This window comes from Leopardus geoffroyi, chromosome B3, assembly GCF_018350155.1.
Source record: "Leopardus geoffroyi isolate Oge1 chromosome B3, O.geoffroyi_Oge1_pat1.0, whole genome shotgun sequence".
In the NCBI taxonomy this organism is placed as follows: domain Eukaryota; kingdom Metazoa; phylum Chordata; class Mammalia; order Carnivora; family Felidae; genus Leopardus; species Leopardus geoffroyi.
The window spans coordinates 42655422-42676726 of NC_059337.1; the positions used below are offsets into that span (position 1 = coordinate 42655422).

The following is a 21305-nucleotide window of genomic DNA, read 5'->3' on the forward strand; positions in this document are numbered from 1 at the left end:
CCCCTTGCCCTCTGCCTTCCAGCCATGGGCCATGGATGACTAGGAAGTAGCACGGGCTCTGGGGACCCCCGGGGGGGGGGGGGGGGCAAGAAGTGGCGTCGGAAAGTAATACACAACTCGCTCTGCCCTGCCCGTTGCTGCCTCACTTCACTGACCAAACTCCTACCCTGACTCAAGGGGCTTTGGAGTGCCTACAGAAGCAAAATCTTACCATTGACATGCAGGGAAAGGCCACATCCAGGGGTGTGAGAGGAAGATGGAAGGCAACACAAATCAGCACCAACTCCATCATGGTACCAGCCCTAAAATCCCATTTTTAGTGGGGATTCAGGTGGCAAAGACCAGAGGAGGAAGAGCTCAGCATGACATCTGACAGAGGAGGCTGGACCCCAAAGGCACCTGCTGTGTGAGCCAGCGAATTCCTTTATCCCAGCCTCCGTCTTGCCCTCTATAAAATGGTGACTGCCTACCTCATGGGCCGGAGGGAGGGCTGAGACACAAAACCACCTGCCAGGCGCTTAGCCAGGCACCCGGTACACCTTGAATACTCCTTAAATGGCTGTTGAAAGTGCTCATCACTCAAGCAGTGTGTCAACATGGCTTCTCGGGAAGACGCAGCACTACCTGTGAAAATCTTGACTGCAGCGGTGCTGATCCAGCCACGACGCAGCAGGGTCCCACGCCAACAACCACGGCGCCAGCCCATTGCCGGGACTCAAGACACCTACTTTGGTAGCAGTGACCTGAACCCCTCCAGCCACCCCGCTCACAGCCTCTTTGCCTGCTTGGAGGTTTCACACAGCTGCCAGCACGGTCCCTCTCAACACCCCACTTGGGAACCAGGGTGGTGGCCCTGTCGATATGGCCTCTGCCCTTGAAAAACACCCTCCTGATTTCCAGAAATGCTGACTTACAGAGAGGGCACACTGCACAGAGACCCCACAGGATTTCAATGCACAAATTTGAGAAGCACGGCATTTCGGAGGTCACTGACCAAACCACAAGTTAGGATGACAATGAGACAGGGGCACATGGACAGAGGTGAGGTAAGAGGCTCCCGTACTTTTCAGCCGGGCTCCTGTTTCAGTCCACTCAGCCTCACGCAGCTGAGGGAGACAGACTGGCCAGACAAAATTCCATCAGTTCTCTGGGGGCTTGACAGACACACCTCTCGAGGCGTTCCCCAAGAGTCACACTCAAAGCCAAGTGTCCCATGCTTCGAGAACCTTACACCTTACTTCTCCAAGCGTGATCTATACAACAATAGCATTGGCATCATTTGGAACTTGCTAGAAATGCAGAATTTCAGGCCCCACCCAGAACCACCCAGTCAGGAATCTGCATTTTAACTGGATCCCCAGGAGACACGGCTGTATTCAGAACAGAACGATCTATCCACTTAGGGTTGTGACACTGAAGTTTTCACTTTGTCTTTTTCTTCCTTCATAGAAGTGCCAGGACAGCAGACTGTGCCTACCTCAGCCACCAGCACATCCTAGATACTCAAATATTCATTGCATGAACAAACATATGAACGGGTGGTCTTTCAAGTAACTGAAGAGACCAATGCTGTTGTTAAGTGCAAAGAAAAAGGCAGGCAGGGGTCCAAGAGAAAAAGACAAAGAGAATATGGAGGGAGGGGGTCTTTAAGTGAGTCAAATAAGGCCTCTCTAAAAGGGAGGGCAATGTGAGGATCAAACATGACAGAGAAGGGGGCAACATCTGGGCAAAGAGGAGGTCGGCAGAGGGCCACCACCTGCATTTGCTCCACCTCAAGAACCTGTTCCTGTAGGTAAGTAAAGATGCACTGTCAACATTTGCCCTGGTGGTACAACCAAGAAGCTCCAAGGAGGCAAATACAGAAGGGCCGTGACCTCTACGATGGTTGGGGGCAGAAAGGTCGTGCCTGTGGTCACCACAGCCGTTTCCAAGGCTCCTGGAGTTGAGTGTCAGAAAGCCCGGCAGCCGCGGCTGGAGGTCGTGACTCCTGGCCACCACCCTTCACCCTCCGAGTCCACGGGCCTCCAGCTACTTGCCAAGTAGAAACACGCAGGTCACTCACAGTTTTCAACAAGTTGCTCCAGGAGTTTGTGGGCAGCGAGACATCCAAGAGCCGGGGAACCCAGTCCAGATGTTACCCTACAGCAGCACGCTGGCAAAGAGGAGACAAAAGACAAAGGTCAGGGCAACGTTCTCCCAATACTGAATGACATCGATGAGGTTCAGGCTAGAAGAGGGCAGCAAAGGACAACAGGGAAGGCCAGTGGCCTCTGAGCACCATGCAGTTAGACTGCTGGCCTCCCCTCTGCCCTCCGTGTCAGGAGAGACACCATCACACCCCGATCCAATCTGCCAATCCCCCAATGTGGAGCCGACAGACAGCTGTCACAAGTCCTAGGAGGCATTGGACCCAACCGGTCTTTACAGAAGAGAACAATCAAGACTCTAACAAGAGCTGCCTTGCCCAAAATTAGGAGCACGTAATGGCCATACTAGGAACGGAATCACAGAAACCACGTCTGGAAAGCTTACACGTACCTGTGAATTACCTTCCTTAATAAAACTCACGTTTCTAAATGTTACTCTTATTCTGCCTGGCTCTTTACCGACAAAACGAGTCAAAACAGCCTGCATTTCCAAATCTTAACCCTTCCCCTAAATTCTCTCTCTGTAATCCCCAAAGACTTTCAACAGCCAAAATGAGACTCCTGGTTTTCTTCAAAAACAAAGTTTAAGAGAAGAAAACCTTTCGCATTTGAGTACAAGGAGTCTAAAACCTTTGGTGGGTGGGTGGGTGGGTAGGGGGCGGGAAACACTGAACATCTAAAAAGTCTCAGTTTATAAGATGGAAGGAATACAGAACCCAAATGAAAGCTCTGTTCCCACACATCAGGTTTATATACCCCAGAGACCAGAAACCTCCCAGGAAATGCTCAGAGACCCTAAGTAGCAGTACATTTCAAAAATGGGTGGCCTAAGACTGTTGTCAAAGGTCATTTTGTTAAAATGAAATTGATGATCGAAATCCCAATTCTCTAGGAAATGAGTCTTCTGAGTGTATTTTTAAATTAACCTTCGTCTAACGATATATTTAAACCATAATCATCTAAATAGCTCTTTCCCTGGGGTTTTAGTTCCGGCTGACCCCGACATGTCAACATATCCTTGGACACATCACCCCTAACTTTGCAGACATGCAGGCAACTCATCCATAAAAAGAACGTGAATGGGACAAAACTCAGGTGTCCCTCAGCTACAGAACTCAAAAATTCCCTCTCATTGCTGGAACAACGCTTAAGGTACCTCACATTAAGTCAGCTTATACAAAGCATAATTACTCGCCTACTTTGAAGAAGTAAATGTCAGTCATTATGAATTTAAATTGCCCTATCTCTTAAGGAAATAACTAGGAAGTCGTAATAACAATAGTTGTGTTCTGTTTCTAGGGAGTTAGCTTCAGCAGGGACCAATCTGCCCCCACCCTCACTAAATGGGTATTTGGATCCGTTTCCCCAAAGGTCCAGTATTTATAGGCCAAAGTTACGGTTTCTCCTGCATCAAGTGGAACTTAGGCAGTGAGGTCATTTGTTTTGAAACTACAGCAACCACCCCAATTTCCCCCCACCATTTAGCATTCTAGTTACTCTGGGTCAAAGAAAGGAAATGCAGCTTTGAAAGAAAAGGTAAAGACTGCTAGGCCACCGGGAACACAGTCAAGAATTCCACCCTGGACAAGTCACGGTATGACTTACTGTTCATTTCCCTTTCAACACTCAGGCACACGCAAATGTCACAAGTCCATGCAGACATACAGTTAGATCAAACCTATTTCAAAGTCTTCAACAGCTCCAGTATTCACCTAGAAAACGGAAAACGGGCCTGGGTGGCTCAGTCAGGTAGGCATCCGACTCTTAGTTTCAGCTCAGGTCATGATCTCATGGTTTGTGGGTTCAAGCCCCACATCAGGCTCTGCACTGACCAGCACAGAGCCTGCTTGGAACCTCTCTCTCCCTCTTTTTCGAAATAAATAAATTTAAGAAAAAAAAAAAAAAAAAATGGGGGCGGAGTGCGCCTGGGTGGCTCAGTGGGTTAAGCATCAGACTTTGGCTCAGATATGGTCTTACGGTTCTTGAGTTTGAGCCCCGCATCAGACTCTGTGCTGACAGCTTGGAGCCTGCTTCAGATTCTGTGTCTCCCTCTCTCTCTGGCCCTGCCCCACTCAAACTCTGTCTTTCGCTATCTCAAAAATAAACCTTTAAAAAAAAAAAAAAAAAGGTGGAACAAAAAGTAACAAGAAACAAAAAACAAAACCTACCATAATGGCAACATTATTCCTTATCCTTATGGAGAGGGAGGGTCCACAAATTCCTCTGAAGTATCAGTGACTCTTTCACCCAAAAGAACACAATGCCTTCAATTTCAAAGGGTTCACAAGCCCCCTGAAGTTTCTCTCTGTAAGTGTGGCTGAGGACCCCTGCTGAATTAAAATGTTAGAAGGATTCCCCTTTTCTAATTCTCTCCCCCTTGTAAATGGGGGTATCAACGACAACCTCATTTACAAAGTGATCCACAAGAGCAGGGACCATGGAGAAAACTGGCTTCTGGAGGCATTTATGGTGGAAAAGTCACACTCTGCAGCTAGCGATGCTCACAGGGTTCGGAGCCCTCTACATCTGTGATCCTTTGCTGAACAGTTTAGCAGGAAGCTTCCCAAAGCTACTTGTTTATGCTCGGTACTTGATTTTTCAAAACCAAGAATATAATGCACATCAAGCAACAAACACACTTATCGTTAGGAACGCATACACGGGTACTAACAGTAACAAAAGCAGGAGTGATCTAAACAAAAAGTTAAGACACTGATCACCTCTGAGGTGAAAGGACATCTTGTACTATTTTGTCACACTGATTTCTTCACCTGGTTGTTGGCTTCACAGATGTTCATTTTACTCTTCAAAATGTACCTATACATTTTATATACTCTATGTATAGGTCACAAAGCAATTTGGGTAACTGGGGGTGGGGGGTGGGGGGGGAGGACTGGAGTCAGTCAATGACAGGGACCTCCAGGCATTCTTGTCTCAGCCCTCATTTAAGACAGGCCACTAAGCCTGTGGAATGAGGCCTGTGCTTGTCAAAGGGTGGGGCCCACAAAGGAACAGTTAAAATTCTGGCTCCAGGGGCACCTTCTATAAATACACTTTCATTTTTAAACGTCCACGCCCTGGGACAGTCCTGTGCTCTGGGGCTGAGGCCATGCTGACCTCCAGGGCTGCCTGTCACTCTGGGAAGGGCTGGTGTTGGGTTTCTGCAAACCCAGTGGTCTTTCCTCTTACATGCTCTGCAAGGCTCTTTCCCGCGGCACATTCTGTTACCATGAACAAGCCCAGGAAGCCTTCCTGATCAGCTGAGAAGGGAGTGAAGACCCAGAGGCTTCTCCAAGTTTGGAAGAACCCTTGGCCACTCCGTCCTCAGCTGGACACAAAGGCCAGGGTTCCTTACATATTCTCCTTCGGATGCATCATCAACACTTGACCTTCCTGTGGAGAATTCTGCTCATTCAGTGAGTGATCAACTCAGCTGCTCGTGAGAAAAAAAAATGGGTGAAGTGTCTGGAAACTTGAACAGTAGGTCTCAATCCCTCGCCCTTCCCACACACATACCAATATCCTCTTGGCCACATAAGGCAAGCAGGCAATTCAGAGATGACCCCCGTTTTGCAATCTCCCTAGCAGACTAGCCACCTTTTTTATTTTCTAGTTACAGTAGACTAACACTGACACCATGACATCCAACATTTCAACGGGTTTGGGACCGCTTGGACTGATACCACAGACACGCGCGCCTAATCAAGCAAGTGCCGCAGCCCGACATCTCCTGCTCACAGTTTCTCCTCACTCAAGTCTGTGCTTTGAAAAAGCAAAACAAGAAGCCAAAGTAAGACTACAGAACACACTCTTTCATAAGTCGCTTTCTTGCAAAAAAAAAAAAAAAAAAAAAATCTCATTGGATTCTGCCATCTTTCGAACTCAAGACAGGCATGGCTTGCTTTCCTGTGTATGCACACATGAGAGTTTGAGTGTGGGTGTATGTGTGGTTGTATGTGCACGTGCCCGTGGCACACACACACGCACGCACCCAACATTCTTCTTGATGGATTCCAAACAATAGCTTCCAGGGAAACCATTGCTAGGAGTTCAGGAAAAGTAAAGGTCCTGCCAATTCCAGAAGGACAAAGGGTTTCAGCCACTAACAAGGGAACAAAATGATCTCATTGCCCCTTTCCCACTGAGACTGTAAGTGGGATCCTTCTCAAATTCAGAGCGCTCACTTACAGGCACGGTCACTGTTTCCACACAACGGGACCCATGTGGAAGGACAGCCAAACCAGGAAACAGATTCCAGAGGTAGCCTTTTGATGTTTAACCCAGACAATCTGCACACGAGGCTCTACAGCCAACGGGGGGCTGACACCCTCAGTGAGAAGCAAGACCCTGGCAGTAGTCACCGCGTCTAACAGCTTGTTCCTTTAAACCAAGGTGTGGGCCAGGACCGAACATGGACTCTCCAATGACAGGCATGCATCTCTGGGGCACTGGGCTGTGCTCAACTGTAATTCTTTGTCATTCCCGCATGCCTCCAAGAACACAGGTAATAAAAGGTCTCAGGGTGCTTTCCCCCCCACGTGTCGTGGGTCATGGGACAGCACATAGTCCTACAGGGGGTGGGGAGGGGTGGAGGGGATACATGAAGGTAGCTGTTCGTGTAGCCCTCATGGGTTTGCTGCATTTATTACCCACCCAGAGGACAGGCACCGTGCTGAGTGGTGGGAGGAGGTGGTAGCTCCTTTTAAGGTCAAAAAAAATTCTGAAGATTCTTTCCTGCAAATGCCAACACACACACACACACACACACACACACACACACACACACACGTAGCTGTGCTTCTAGTATCCTTGGAGATAGCAGATTAAGACACAAATGCTTTAAAATAAATTTTTAATTAACCCCACTATCTCCTACATACATTTTTAAAATAGCAAAAACAAACTCCATGACAGTTTCATTGCGTAGACAAATACTTCACACACATGAATTAAGGATCCCTTGAGCAACCCCCACAACACAGCATGTGTCCTTTCTGCCCCAAATTAGGGCTGGGGTAGCGGCTGAGGGGTAAAAACGACCTCCACAAGCCCCCCCCCAAAATATCGGGCATACTTGAAGGCTACACTGTTGGAAGAAAACTTTAGGTCCCATGTAAATATAGGAACTATTTTAAGTTATTTATCTTGAGAGCGCGCACGAGTACAAGCAGGGGAGGAGAAGGGAGAGGGGGAAAGAATCCCAGGCAGAATTCACACGGTCAGCGCAGAGCCCGATGAGGGGCTCAAAGTTACAAACCAGGAGAGCATGACCTGAGTCAACATCAAAAGTTGGACTCTTAACCGACTGAGCCACCCAGGCGCCCCAGAGCAAGTATTTTTTTTAACTAAGCCACAACCTGCATCACCTGTCAGAGCTGCCAGACTTCTCCATCGCCACACCCCACCCAGGACCCCTCACACACTCTCCTGCGATTCCCGCTGCAGGTGTTGGGAAATCCGCTTCAGCGTACTTTTCATACTGTTCTAGAATCCTCTTTTCTCTCCTCTCTCAGCCCGGGGTTCCTGTCCAGCAAGGACTGCCCTTTCCTTGGAGGCATCCCTACAGCACCTGACACAGGGTGCACAGTAGGGTTAAAGCAAGTGAAAAATCAAGAGGAGGGATTAAGGATTCCTTACAAAGGAGTTTGCAGGCAACCAAGGGGAGGCAGAGTTTGGGGAGGATGCGGAGGATGGCTGGACCTGTTCTGAGTACAGCCTAACTCAGGGATTCCACATCCAGGTTTGAAAACTTACGACTGTAATAAAGATACGAGAAAAAAACAAAACAAAACAAAAAAACCCACAGTCTTCCCAAAGGCCCAGCCCACGTGAACAGCCTGGCTTCCCCATCCATCAGTCTGACAGCAGGAGAAAGACTTGAATTTAGACTCGAAACTGTTCATTTTCTTCTTTTCTGTGCCTTTCTGTTGCACTTGTAGTGCTGGCCCTTTCTCCCGCCCTCCTCCCTTCTCCCCTGGGTGTGCCCTCCACCACATTCACAACACAGTTCCAATTACTTACCTTGGGAAAGGGCACCCTGCACAATGAGACCCCTACCAGATGGCTCCCGACTCCGCCCCTTCCCAGAGACTCACACAGATACACCTCCACCAACCACAAACCGGTCCCCAGAGTGTCTGTGGGATTCTCCCCACCCCACCACTTCCTGCCTTCCACTCACCCACTTGGGAGTCTGTGCCCAAGTCATTCCTCCCAGGAAAGCCCAACCAGCATCGCCGGATATAAATCTACCTTCCTCCAAAGTCTGGCTCACATCCCCTCCTCCCCCCCACACCCAGGCCCCCCTAGACGATCCCCTGGATGGTCCCAATCAAAATTACTCTTTTCCTTCCCCCTACCATGCCCTAGGCTTTTGTCTCACTGTGAGAGACCTTACAGCAGCACGTTAGCTTCTGGGTGCCTTTCACTCCCCTGAAAGATTCCTGGCGGGCATGGATGCCACCACCTTCACCTTCGTGCCCCATAGAGCATTCAGTATAAACCTTGGCCAGCAGTGAGGGCTCAGATACCTAGGATGTGACTATCACTTAGTGTTCCAAGGGTCTTTATGGGTGGCTCCCAGGGTGCCAATTTTACAATCAAGCCAAGCACACTAACAGCCTGACCAAGAAGATGAACATTAAAAAAAATTAAATCTATTTTTGAGAGAGCGACGGACAGAGAGAGAGGGAAACACAGAATCTGAAGCAGCTCCAGGCTCTGAGCTGTCAGCACAGAGCCCGAAGCACGGCTCGAACTCACGGACCGTGAGATCATGACCTGAGCTGAAGTTGGATGCTTAACTGACTGAGCCACCCGGGGCCCCGTTAGAGTCCCCCCCCCCGCCCCCATACACACTCTAACACAAGTATTCAGTCACTTAAGTCCATCCGTCCTGGCTCGATTTCCCAAGGGCCGAACAACCCAACTGCCTCTGCAAACCCAGGGTTTCTCCAGGACCCACTTGGAAAGCACGCGACTTGGGAACACACAGGTACACTTTTCTTTATACAGGACACAGCTTCCGGATAAGTAGCATTGCTAAAGCAACTCCGTTTGTAAATTCACTCTGAGGCCGTGGATTTCTGGAGACAGATTAATCTACACACTTCTTCTAATTCACTGGGTAGGTCACGTGGGTCTAGAATTTAGACTGGTCCCTTGGTCCTCAAATGCAGCTGCTTAGGAACAGACAGAAAAGGCAAAGTCATTAATGCTCCTCCCCGATGAGAGATCTGCGTACATGCTCCAAGTAAAATAAGGAAGCAATATAGGACCCCAGTCAAGAAGCCTCTGGAATCTTTTTTCCCCCAACACAAATGTTTCTCATTTGGTCCAGGCCCTGTTTCAATTACACGCCAAGGCAAGACAAAGAAAAAGCCCACTACCTACCACCCACTCCTGCTTTCATGAAGACATTATAAATTATCTTTATTACGTCATACAGTAAAGTTGCCTCACATAAGGTAATGTTGACAAATGGTTACAGGAGCCGTTTTCTCAACAACGGCTTTATTCGTAGGTGTTCATTCCTTGGTGTCTGCCAGGCACCCGCCTTACAGCTCTCCAGAAAACCAGACGGCATCAGGATGTGGGTCCCGTCTGAAGCCTTTGGCGTTAATTTCTAAAGCACGGTCCTCAACATCAACATCAAAACACAGCTCCTGTGTAATATTAAACACTTTTAGAAACAAAAATGGACTGTCTTGCTATTCTAACTTTCCCCAGTCGGTAGTTTTAACTCTCAACATGGACTCCACAGGCCAACCCCAGCGTCACCATTCTGTTAGAGGCATTTCAAATAAACTTTTAACAGCATGCTGCTATCTCCCCTGGCACATTTCATAGATTAGGTCAAGTCTCAGGTAACACGTTTAAATCCTCAGGGTCCCACAACAGCACTAGGCCTGTCCCCTTTTGAGTTTTGGCTATAGGTTCACACTCCAGAAGGCAAGCCAGAAGCTTTCCCATTTAAGCCAGAAAGGAAGGAAGGCAAACTTTGGAGTATTTCACATTTGTTGTAATGTTTTGTTTATCTGTGAAACAGAAAGAGACACAGTACAAGCAGGGGAGGGGCAAAGAGAGAGGGGCAGAATCTGAAGCAGGCTGTCAGCACAGAGCCAGATGTGGGGGCTCAAACCCACAGACCGTGAGATCCTGACCCGAGCTGAAGTTGGACGCTTAGACAAGTGAGCCACCCAGGTGCTCCTTGAATTTTTTTTTTTTTTTTTTTAGTTTATTCATTTTGAGAGCCAGAGAGTCAGCATAAACAGAGGATGGACCAAGAGAGAAGCAAAGAGAATCCCAAGCAGGTTCTGCACTGCCCATGAAGAGACCGATGTGGGGCTCAAACTGACAAACCAGGAGATTATGACGTGAGCCAAAACCAAGAGTTTTGGTGGCTCACCTGAGCCCCCCAGGTGCCCTCAGAAGTACCTGAACTCTTAAAGGCTAGAAATCCTTTACTATCATTGTCTCTGTTGTTGAGTGTGTGAACTTACCCTTGATTCTACACCAAAGATAGATCTTTTTTGCTCCAACCAGAAATCTTAGATGAATAAGTTGAGATCCCTGGCCCATGGCTCATCAAACTCTGCCAGAATTCCACCAAAAAGTGGGAGGAGCACCGGGCACTGAGAAGCAATTCACAGCAAGCATGAGATTGCCTTCATTTATCAAGTTCGATGTTCTAGCTTAAATTCAGATCATGCAAATTTTGCACTTATTCAGTATGTGCCTGCTTGCTTTCATTCAAAAATAACCTTGTGTCTTCCAAATTTACTGAGTAAAATTAAGGCTCCAGTAACAGTCTTAGGTTTCTCCTATGGTCTCCTATACCCAGCTTTACCACCCAGCACTTCCCCGGGAAGCACGATCTTGGCTCTGCCCTTCCTCCTACAGATAAGAAACCTGTCCATACATTTGGTGACTTGACCAAGAGAGTGGAAGGCAGGCTAGGTAGAGAAACCAGGTCTCTGGCCTCTCAGGGTTTGGGGGGGGGGCGGTGGGGAAGGGGGGGCAGTAGCTACCTACCCCTGTGCATCCATAGATTCACCCCAACTCCTTAATTCATAAAGTCAAGGTCTACTTCAAAAGTCTGCTCACAGATCTGCTCTGTATTTACGTAAGTTTAACTTGTTAAGTGTTCTATTCCAAGCTTACCCCATTCGCAAAATGTCACCTGTCACCATTTTCCGATTGTCCACCTGTCCAACCTGTCACCATTTTCCGATTGGCAACATCTCCTTCGCCTTCAGAGGATTTTGACTTCTCCCCTACTCACTACACACATGGTCCTCATCCACAACCATCAGCTAAAATCAAAAGGACAAGCTGCTTAAGAGACAAGTCCTCCGTGTGCAAAATCTAAGGAGAAAACCACAATCAACCTACTCAAGGGAGAACAGTCATCCCAAACACAATGCAATTCAGTTCACAACTGTTTACCACTTTCCCGTAAAAGGCCTTTGAGCCAGTTTTATCTACTCTAAGAAGTCTAGTAAACATTATTTTAGCTGCGTATTTCACATTTCAAAGCAAAAGAGGAAAGGGTTCATGCTATCTAAGAGTTGTGTTTATGAATTCCCAGGGTCACCATATACAGCTAAAACACTGGTTGGGTTGTGAACTGGGAAGAAAGAATTCTCCCCAAACGGGGCATATTTAGCATTTTTGGCTGTCACAGCTGAAGGTGGGGTGGCAATATATGTTCCTGGCATCTAGTGGAGAAAGGTCAAGGACGGTGCTTAACATCCTAAGAGGCACAAGGCAGCCTCCACAACACGATGATCCAACCCAATGCATGGCGGTCAGAACCCTTATTAAAATACAGGAAGCATCGGGGCCCCTGGGTGGCTCCGTCAGTTAAGTGTCTGACTTCAGCTCAGGTCATGATCTTGCAGTTTGTGAGTTCGAGCCCCATGTTGTGCTCTGTGCTGACAGCTCAGAGCCTGGAGCCTGCTTCAGATTTTATGTCTCCTTCTCTCTCGCTCTCTGCCCCTCCCTTGCTTATGCGGTCTCTTTCGCTCTCTCACTCTCAAAAAGAAACATTAAAATTTTTTAAAAATTAAAAAAATACAGGAAGCTGGAAGAACATTGCGGCTAAGTCCTAAGTCTTCTCCCGATAGGCTGCTTGGTCTGGACATAGTATCCGAATTCCTAGGTTTCTGGTTCACGATCACTCAACAGAGGTTGGCTTATTTCAGAGATTCTGCTCCTTCTAAATGGGATTTAACTGTGATTTCTCAAAGCCTTCCAGTATGGCAGGTCAAGCCTGAAGCTATAGTCTCTTACTGGAAGACTTTTGTTCAGGGGCATTTCACTACTTGTCTTCTCTCAGCCCTGTCTCATTTCCATGGAGAGGAGGAACCGTGATGAAAACAGCTTGTTTCTCTGTATCACTACCCACAAAACAAGTCCCTGGTCACCTCCCAGTTCACAGAAATGAAAAGCAGACAGTTCCTGGACCTGAGGAGCTCCCTCCAATTCTAAAATGATGCTTTGCGATTAGCCAACTCAAGACAAATGTGGGAACTTCATTTCAAATTCTGTCGTCTGCTTTCCAAAATGTGTAAGCAACCAAGAGACAGCTTAGGGGGTAGACTCAGTATCAAATCATTCTTTTATGGGTAGAGACAACTTGCCACCTCCTAGCCCTTCCCCAAGCCTTTCCTATTGGCTCTAGCTGAAAACGAGCCTCCCATGAAAGAAGCCCGATAACCGAGAGGCTGAGCCCCTGCATATGCAACTCACCTCTAGACCCCAAGAACTTCTAGAGTCAGAAGCGGTTTTCCAAGTAAAAGTCTCACTTTCAGAAAAAAAGGAATTTAACTTGTCTCATGTGGGGAAAGGATTAACATCTTTACGCACCTCCTGAAGTTTGTCATTGTCCACGTGTTTTTCATACAGCCCAGGACAGTGAACTACCCACCCAGCCACGCTGCAAAGGCATCCTAACTGTCCCCATTTTGCACTAGGCCAAGGGTTCTCCGGATCGCAAGCTGGGACAGAGTAGCTGGGCTAACCAGCCAAGTGGGAGAAGACATCCAGAAGGAGAATCAAGAGAGAAGCTGGACTTCTAAGGCAAAAGGCAAAAACCACATACTCCAGGAGCTCAAGTGTTTAACACATTTCATTTGCCTCCCACAAAAACTAAAACCACTCACCAAATTTCCTAGTATACATGTCACCTATAATCCAAATGAAAGAGGTCATCCAAAGACTGTGGAGGGGGCAGGGGAGACCAGGGCCAACACCAGATGCCAACAGAGGGTTAATGTCCCAAAGCAAGGCTTCTTCTCAGCAAGCCCAAATCTGAACTCCTAACAAAAATGCCCAAGGATTTAGTCACGAGCCCTCCCCTCAGCCATCAGAAGGAATGGCAAAAATGCTGAGTGAGTGCTGAGCGCCAGAAGGATCTCATTTTCCTCCTAACTGTGCAAAGAATTTGCATTTAAAATGAGCATTTCATCAGACCTTCCAAGAATGCTTGAGATTTGGCTGCTAACAAGAAAACAAGTGATCCTGTACAACACCACGTTTGTAATTATTTACTTGGAGCCAAAGTAGCCGGGTTCCCTAACAGACTGAAGAGTGCTTGCAGCTAAACACATCTCCCAAGTCTGACAGAACTTAAAATACAGCCCAATTGCATTGACAAAAAAAAAAAAAAAAAAAAGGGGGGGGGCGGGGGGAGTGATGCAAAAGGTAAACTCCCTGGTGACCAAACTCTACTTGAATCAATCTTCATTTTCCAGGTAGTATCACACTTACAAAGGAAAGTGTTTCAGAAAATGGAGATGCATTCTAAGAACTCAAAAGACAACTATTACGAACGTTGAACACCTTTCTTATTCTGCCACTAAGCGTGGAGTGCCAACCAGGAGAGGCACTGGGTGCCAAGGCACAAGTAACTCGGGGAAACCCAACAGCAGGAAAATCCCTGCCAGGCCCCCCAGCCAGGAGGGCGACAGCCTGTACTCACGGGACCGGTCACCGAGTAACACCGGTTCTTAGCATCCAGACCCAAAAAACGGAGCTGTAATTCGTTTTGAAGAAGGCAAGGAGGAAGGGAAGAAAGGTTTCAGAGGGGAACACCACCAAGGGCCTCATCACTCCTCAGCCACCAGAAGTGGGGTCAGAAAGAGGGGAAGTCAGTGGGTGGCTTTAGCCTTGCTCCAGAAGAGGGACAGTTTTAAGGAGTTTATTAAATTCAGCAGAGACTTTTATCTTTTTTTTTTTTTTTTTTTCTCACTAGGAACATTGGAGAGTGCAAAGATGCTACAAAAACATCAAAAAAATGTTCAGAAAAGGGTTACCAGAGCCACAGGGCTGGGGGAAAGGCAAGAGGTACCCCTACTCTGTAGAGGAATCAATACTCCAACTAGCCACAGGGCCTGTGGCCACTGCCGACAGCCCAACTGTACAACAGAAAGAAAAATCTTGGGAGCCTCAAGTTGTTTTAGTGTCTCTTTCCACATCCTCCTCCTTGCTACGGGGGTGGCTGTTCTGTGGTCAGGATGGCTTTTCACCAGAGCTGGATTTCCTAACAAGGGCATTTCAATTAAAGATGAGACACAAAGCAATGCAAGAGGGCAAGAGAAGTCAGAGAATACAGTCCAGCCTGCAGCCTCCATCCGTCCTCCATGTGGTTCCCATTCCCACCAAAGCCTCGCACCAAGCTGGCTTTGTGTTTTACGGTCCAGAAGGGAGGCCAAGACCAGCTAACAAGAGCCACACCCACAGCTCAAGGCCATTTCCTCCTGCTCATCTCCCATCATTCAGCACTTACGCCACCCTTCTCCTAAAAACGACATCCCCTCCAATGAAGCAGATTGCCCTGCATCCGTGAGGTGTGATACCTCTCCAACACCTGTATCTGCCAACTCCCAGGCTGGGACTCTCCACCCCGAAGGTCCAGGAAGAGCCATCACTGGTTCAGTACGAGGAACCCAACTGGCAATGGTGGATTCCAAACCAGACGCCCCTAACACAGGGTTGCCAACAGCCAACTCCAAGCCTTACCCTAACTGGACCGCCCACAGGCCTTTCGGGAGACTGAAGACAAGGGAGGATCAGCTGTGCACAGCACAGAGCATCACAGCAGTCCCTGCCACCCAGCCCTCTCCTGGGAGCTTTTGAGAAACCATCGCCTGCAATGCTCTTTCCACGATTTGGTTTTGTTGACAAGACACACCAACCCTCCTTGCGGACCTTCTACCAAAGAAAAATGTCCTAGACCATTACTTCATTAACTCAGGTAGGGTCTTGCCCACACTTGGACCCTCCCTTTTCTGTGCTCATCAGGCCACTCCTGGGCTGGCGGCAATCTCCATCAGAGCTTCTAACTTGCTGAAAGAAAGGCCCCTCTGTTTGAGGCCAATTTCAAAGGATATTCAAGGCTCAAGGAACGGTTGAAAGGTAGTTTAAAAAATACTTCACCTTCCTTGAATAAGATGTGTTGGTGTTTTGTTATTCAATTATTTCTCTGGCCTGTAAGGTAGAAAGAGTCAATTGGGGTTTTTTGGTTTGTTTAAGAACCAGACCAGTGCTTTCCAAACGTAGCTGTACCAGGTGACCCTGTGAGTTAGCAGACTCTCTGAATGGTGGTTTAAGCACTTCCATCACATCCACCGGTCACCAGGGAGCAGGGCGGGACTAGCAAGGGACAAAGAGAACATACCCATGCTGCTGGCTGAGCAGGTCTGGAGGCAGGAGAGAACGTCTCAACCCCGCATCTACCTCCCATCTCTTACTCAGGTAGTATCTTACCCACAGGTAGACATTTCAGAGACACGCCACAAATGGGACGGAAAAACCAGGACCAACCAGACACGTCTCTTTGGATGATCAGCCTGTCACTTCTCATTACACCCAACTCAGACAGAGACATGAGAAGCGCAGAAGGACCCAGGTCCCCAACATGAGAGACTGCAAACTTACCATCTCTAATACCCATCTCAAGTCGTCAGCGGAGAGGCGGGAGGATGACCCTGCCTGGTCGTCAGCACGCACAGAAACTGGAAAAAGGACTCGGGCACAAAAGCAAGCTTTGTCCCCACTAGCCATCCCTCGGCAAGCCCTTGCTCTGACGACGATGCCAGCACAGCCACAGCAGGGCTGCTCCAGGAGCCGGCAGGCAATAAAGGCTCCATTGTTGCCTCCTATCAATCTCTCCCAATTCCAAGAAGGGGAAGCCAAGGCCCAACAACGGACGGTGAGGAAGAGTGAATCAGACCGGACGTTCCTGACACTATCATCTGAGGAAACCTTTCTCTCCAGCTCTCTGCAAGATATGCTTCCAAACTATGGCTATTTACACCAGGATGGATAGCTCAAGTCACTACAAGCCACCCACAAGAAAACCACCACAGAGAAGTTGTCCTGGGTGCTCAAGGCAGGAGACGACCGATGAGAGGCCCACCTAGAGCCAAGCAGCAGATGAGGCAAAATAGGACTTGGCCACCCTCCCTCCAACCCTCCCCGGGTTCCTCCACATGGCAGCTGGCCCCCACCAACGTGCAAGCAAGCGCTTGCCCGAGACTCACTGCCACACACCTCCCCTTTGTCAAGGTCCTCTGCTTGTCAGGGCTGCATAAACACAGACAGCACAGAGCACCAACACGCACCGGCCGGCCTCCTGCCCCTCCACACTCCCATACATCTTGTTCGCAGCAGGAACTCTCCCCAGACAGAGCCACTCTCCCAGGGAGGCGGATCCATTTGAAGAGGCTCTTTTGCCAGCGAGGCCTGACCCCTGAGGAAGAAGGGCCCAGCTCCTCTGCGTTAGAAGAATACACAGCTCAAAAATCTCCGGGAAATCCCAAGGAGAGCCCCCTTGACTACACTACAGTGCATGGGCAAACTCCACAGCTTCTCCAACATTCTCAGGTTATAGGACAGTTTATAAGGCACGACGTCCTGCTGGTTAAGTCCTCTCCCACTCCGAATCCTCCTACCACAGCTTGGTGGCCTAATGCTACCATGTCAAGGAGGGCTAGATGCCCGCTTTCGTGCAGCAGAGCACCAAGAACGGGCAGAGCTAGAGAGAAGCCGGGCAGGGAGGCAATAGCACAGGGGGTACACTAAGCCCCAGAAACACAAAGGGCCACAAATATCTGTACTTCCAGTTTCCCAGAGCGATCAGAGCCTCTGAAAGCATACAGACTTATGTGATAAGCCCTCGTTCCCATCCCCAACCCCTGGGAATCTAAAATTAGCCAGCAAAGTCATGTATTCAGCCCTGTGTCTCCTACACTGCACCTGATAAGCGTCACTACCTCCTCTGGCAGTAACTTGTCTTGGGGAGTGCTATAAATACCACCTAAGCCTACCCGATGTGAATTATGAATACCAAGAATAGTTTCAGGGTTTCCAGGCACTGGCTATGTGACAGGGGTGTCAAATTCAAAGTCGCCAATGCAAGACGCCGACCCGGAGAACACTCAAATCCCTTGGGCCCAGCCCCGCATTCTTAGCCATGGGGAGGATCCACTCAAGAGCACATCTGCCTCCTGTTTGGCTGAGGCCGCTGCTACTGCAACTCTGGAAATCTAGTAAGATGCTCGTCGCCCCTCCTCAAATTGCTAGGAAGCATGATGCCGAAGAACACAGTATATTTGAAGTTACCCAAAAGGACAGTAGGGTGTTGGCCTTCCTGGATATAGAGCTCGTTCAGAGCTTTCAAAGGATGAGGCTCTTGAAAACACAAGGCTGGAGGGGAAGCAGGTACTGACTAGATGATCCCAGGCTATTATTTGTCTCCCTTGGAGCGTACCTCCAGGGGGATTTTAATTAGATGTTTGTGGAATCCTCTCCAGTTCTTCGCATTTCAGAGGTTCCCAAGTGCAGACTCCTATCCCCTCAGGAGCCGGGCTGGCTACACTGGTGTGGATGAGAGTGCTTGCTCAACAGCAGACAGCCAACAGGGACACCAGTGGACCTGGGCGTGGGACAAAGCCCTCAGCACAGGGAGCAGGTGAGGGAAGGAAGTGAGCTTGGAGGACAGAAGCCTGGAGAATGTGGATACAAGCCGGAGACAGGAGGGGTGGCCAAGAAGGAAAGGTCCCAGGAGAAGTCAATTCGGGGGAGTAATGTGTTCTAGCAGCAAAAAGGAGAAGGCGTTAAGTGAAAAGGATGATCAACGGCAAAAACATGGAGGACAGCCGGAGATCAAGCTGTAAGAATTGGCCAGTGAAAGCCTGTTGGAGGCCTTCCAGACGGGGTTCTGGTGCAGTGATAACTGCCGAAGTTGAAGGGGAGGGGCAAGAGGCATAGGTTCATCGTTTCTGCAGTTACCAACGTACATCCAACTTGGCACTAGTCAAGTTATCAAAGTAAAATAACAAATAAATCCCACCCTATCAGTTCACGGCCCCGGTGCTCTGACCACCTTTGTGCTACCCGGTCCTCTCCCCGCTGTGCCTCGCCACCTTCTGGTTCTTGTTCCTTCTGTCTCTGCCACCCAGAACGCTCTCAACTGCCTTCTGACATCTGAGACAACTCGAGGCCCAGCCGAAGCCGGCCTTCCCTGAGCCTCCCCCCAACCCCCGGCGCTCCCCACCCCCACTTCCCTCCCCCTTCCTACTGGGGACGTCTTCCCAGACCTGCAAATTGCAGGGATCTGGTCTCCTTATTTCCTCCCAGACTCCTGCAGGCAGAGTCAGGGTGTCAACGCTTCCGTAGTTCTCTCAGCAGGTGCCACATCCCTTTGCCCATAACAGACCTTCAAAGAACAGCAAGTACGGCTGTTTTCTTTAAAAACAGTTATTTGTTGGCTCAAATTCCTTGTGCTTAGTAACAGACCTAACTACCGACACATTAACCCCAAAGTCAACGATTTCCACCAGCATGTTGGATGCTGTCAGCCCCTAAGGAAGAGCAGAAGCAGGCAATCAATCCATCTAGAGGGAATGGGAGGCGGAGGCAGGCAGAGGGAGAAAACAAGATGCGAGCATCCAGCTCTCCTGTCCTGGACCCCACTTGCATCCGACGCCGTCAGAGGAAGGCAGGGCCTTGGGAAGCATGCTACACAAGCCACCTCCTCAGAGAGCTATCGTAAGGAGCTCAGACCTTAGGAGGCTACCCTAGGCCACTCTTCCTCTGAAGCGCTGAATCAAGGAAACCAGCCTTCCAGGGTCTGGGTCAAACTAAGGAGCCTGACCTCAATGCTCCCAACTCCACATCTGCTCATGCCCCTGCCCTGGCCTCCCAGGGTCAAGCTCAAGTTCTGCAGAGGTGAAGCATAAGGAGACCAGTGGAGGTGGTGCACAGATGCAGCACCCAACTTCTCAAGTCTTCACGTGCCCTAACCTCCACCCCTAACCACTGGACCTAAGAAGGATCCCACATCCCAGCAAGCATTCCCAGCCAGGTCCCCACATCCTGGCGGGGGCACCTGGCCAGAGAGCAAGCAGCCTTGAAGAGGACAGGCGCCGAGGTGCCCTTCAGCACAGCCAACCAGAACATTCCAGTAAACCCAGAAGCCGGCAGCGCTGTCCATCAACGTGTCAGGGCCTCCCCAGGACAGGGGAGCAGCAATTGAAGCCCACTTCGGGGGTCCCAGAGGCTTCCCTCTTCCTTGTATTTCTGCCTCCCTCTCACACAAATATTTGCTTGAGGACTGCTCTATAAACTGACATCAGTGGAAAGGAAACATCCGGAGTACAATCAGGGTTGAGTCATTAAATATCACGTAGTCCCTTGGGGAAGAAAGAGGCCAAAAGGAGCCACAAACTGCTAGGGCTTCAAAACCCCAAAATAAATTGTGTATGCCTTTGCTGTTAACACAGTATCAGGTACACCAGTGTCCTTGGAGCCTCGGGAGGCCTCTTCTGCAGGCAGCCCCCCTCAGCTCTTCTACAGGCTCCTGGGGACCAGGGCTCCCCATCTGCAGGTGGGCCTGACCTCTGGAAAACAGAGCCAACATTGATTTTCTCCACCTACCCACCAGCAGCTACAGGAAGGGCTCACACCGGTTGCAAATGCTGAAAACTATTATTTTCTCTCCTCCAAAATACTGAGGAAAAAGCCAGCCAGCCCCAGGAACCAAAATCCAAGGGGGAGGGGTAAGTGAAAACAGCCAGGCAGAGAATAGAAGAAATGATTCAGCGTCGGCCTGACTTACTCAAGGCAAACACTCATCATCAGTTGCATTTTTGTGGAATTTACACTGTGAATGCTGATTCCAAGTACCACCAAAAAGAACAAATCCGAGGTCCACTGGTGAACGTGAAGGGACAAGAGAGAAACTTAGCATCGAGTTTCAATTTTTCACACTACATGACATCACCCCTCCACAGCCGGCTCCATCAGTCAACGAGAAACCACGGCCAAGGCAGACACAAAGTTGGCTCTGGGGAACCCCTCCGACACTCCGCCTGGATCCCCACTAGCAGGTATCCCAGCACCCGCACACGAGTCAGTGACCTTAGATTAGGGCTCCTGCTTTGGGGCACCTGCCACATGCAGATCGTAGAACTGACACAAGTCTATGCAATTACTTGAAAGCACAATTGGGGGAGGGAAGCACCTTGGTGGCTCAGTTAGTGAAGTGGCCAACTCTTGATTTCAGCTCAGGGTATCATCTCGCAGTTTGTGAGTTCAAGCCCCGTGTCGGGCTCTGCACTGACAGCACAGAGCCTGCTTGGGATTTTCTCTCTCCCTCTCTGTCTGGCCTTCCCCCGCTCTGGCTCGGTCTCTCCCCCCACCAAATAGATCATCTTAAAACACACACACACACACACACACACACACACACACACACACACCCCTTTTGGGATCCAAGTTTTTTATTTTCTACCCCAAGCCCAATCACCTTCCTCTCTCAACCTGCCATAAACTCCACCCATCTTCTGAGATCTTTGTAGCTAACTACTGGCCTTTTTTTTTTTTTTTTTAAATACATGATGCGTTGTTTTGTATTCATGGGTTGCCCAAGTTTTGGCAAATAAAAATGCAAGATACCTAGTTAAATTTCAACTGCAGAGAGACCACAAGTAACTCCCACATATGACCCCATGCAGTATACGGGACACCTACTAAATTTTTTGCTGTTTATCAGAAATTTAAATTCAACTGTAAAGCCTCTATTTTATCTGGCAACCTCAGTTCCACATTCTCAAGAAAACACTAAAGCCTGACAACAGCTGGAAGCAAATT

The 21305-nt window shown here is 49.0% G+C and overlaps 1 protein-coding gene across 12 annotated transcripts in view; it reads right to left on the bottom strand.

Annotated features, from left to right (window-relative positions):
• Positions 1–21305, bottom strand: part of TLN2 (talin 2) — a 437549-nt gene that overhangs the window by 362253 nt on the left and 53991 nt on the right. For 11 of the 12 annotated variants that reach the window (XM_045449534.1, XM_045449533.1, XM_045449530.1 and 8 more), the window contains exon 2: positions 2063–2152. The exons of the other annotated variant lie outside the window; for it this stretch is intronic. The gene's annotated coding sequence lies outside the window, so the exon portion shown is untranslated. The remainder of the gene's footprint in view (positions 1–2062; positions 2153–21305) is intronic. 12 annotated transcript variants of the gene reach the window in all.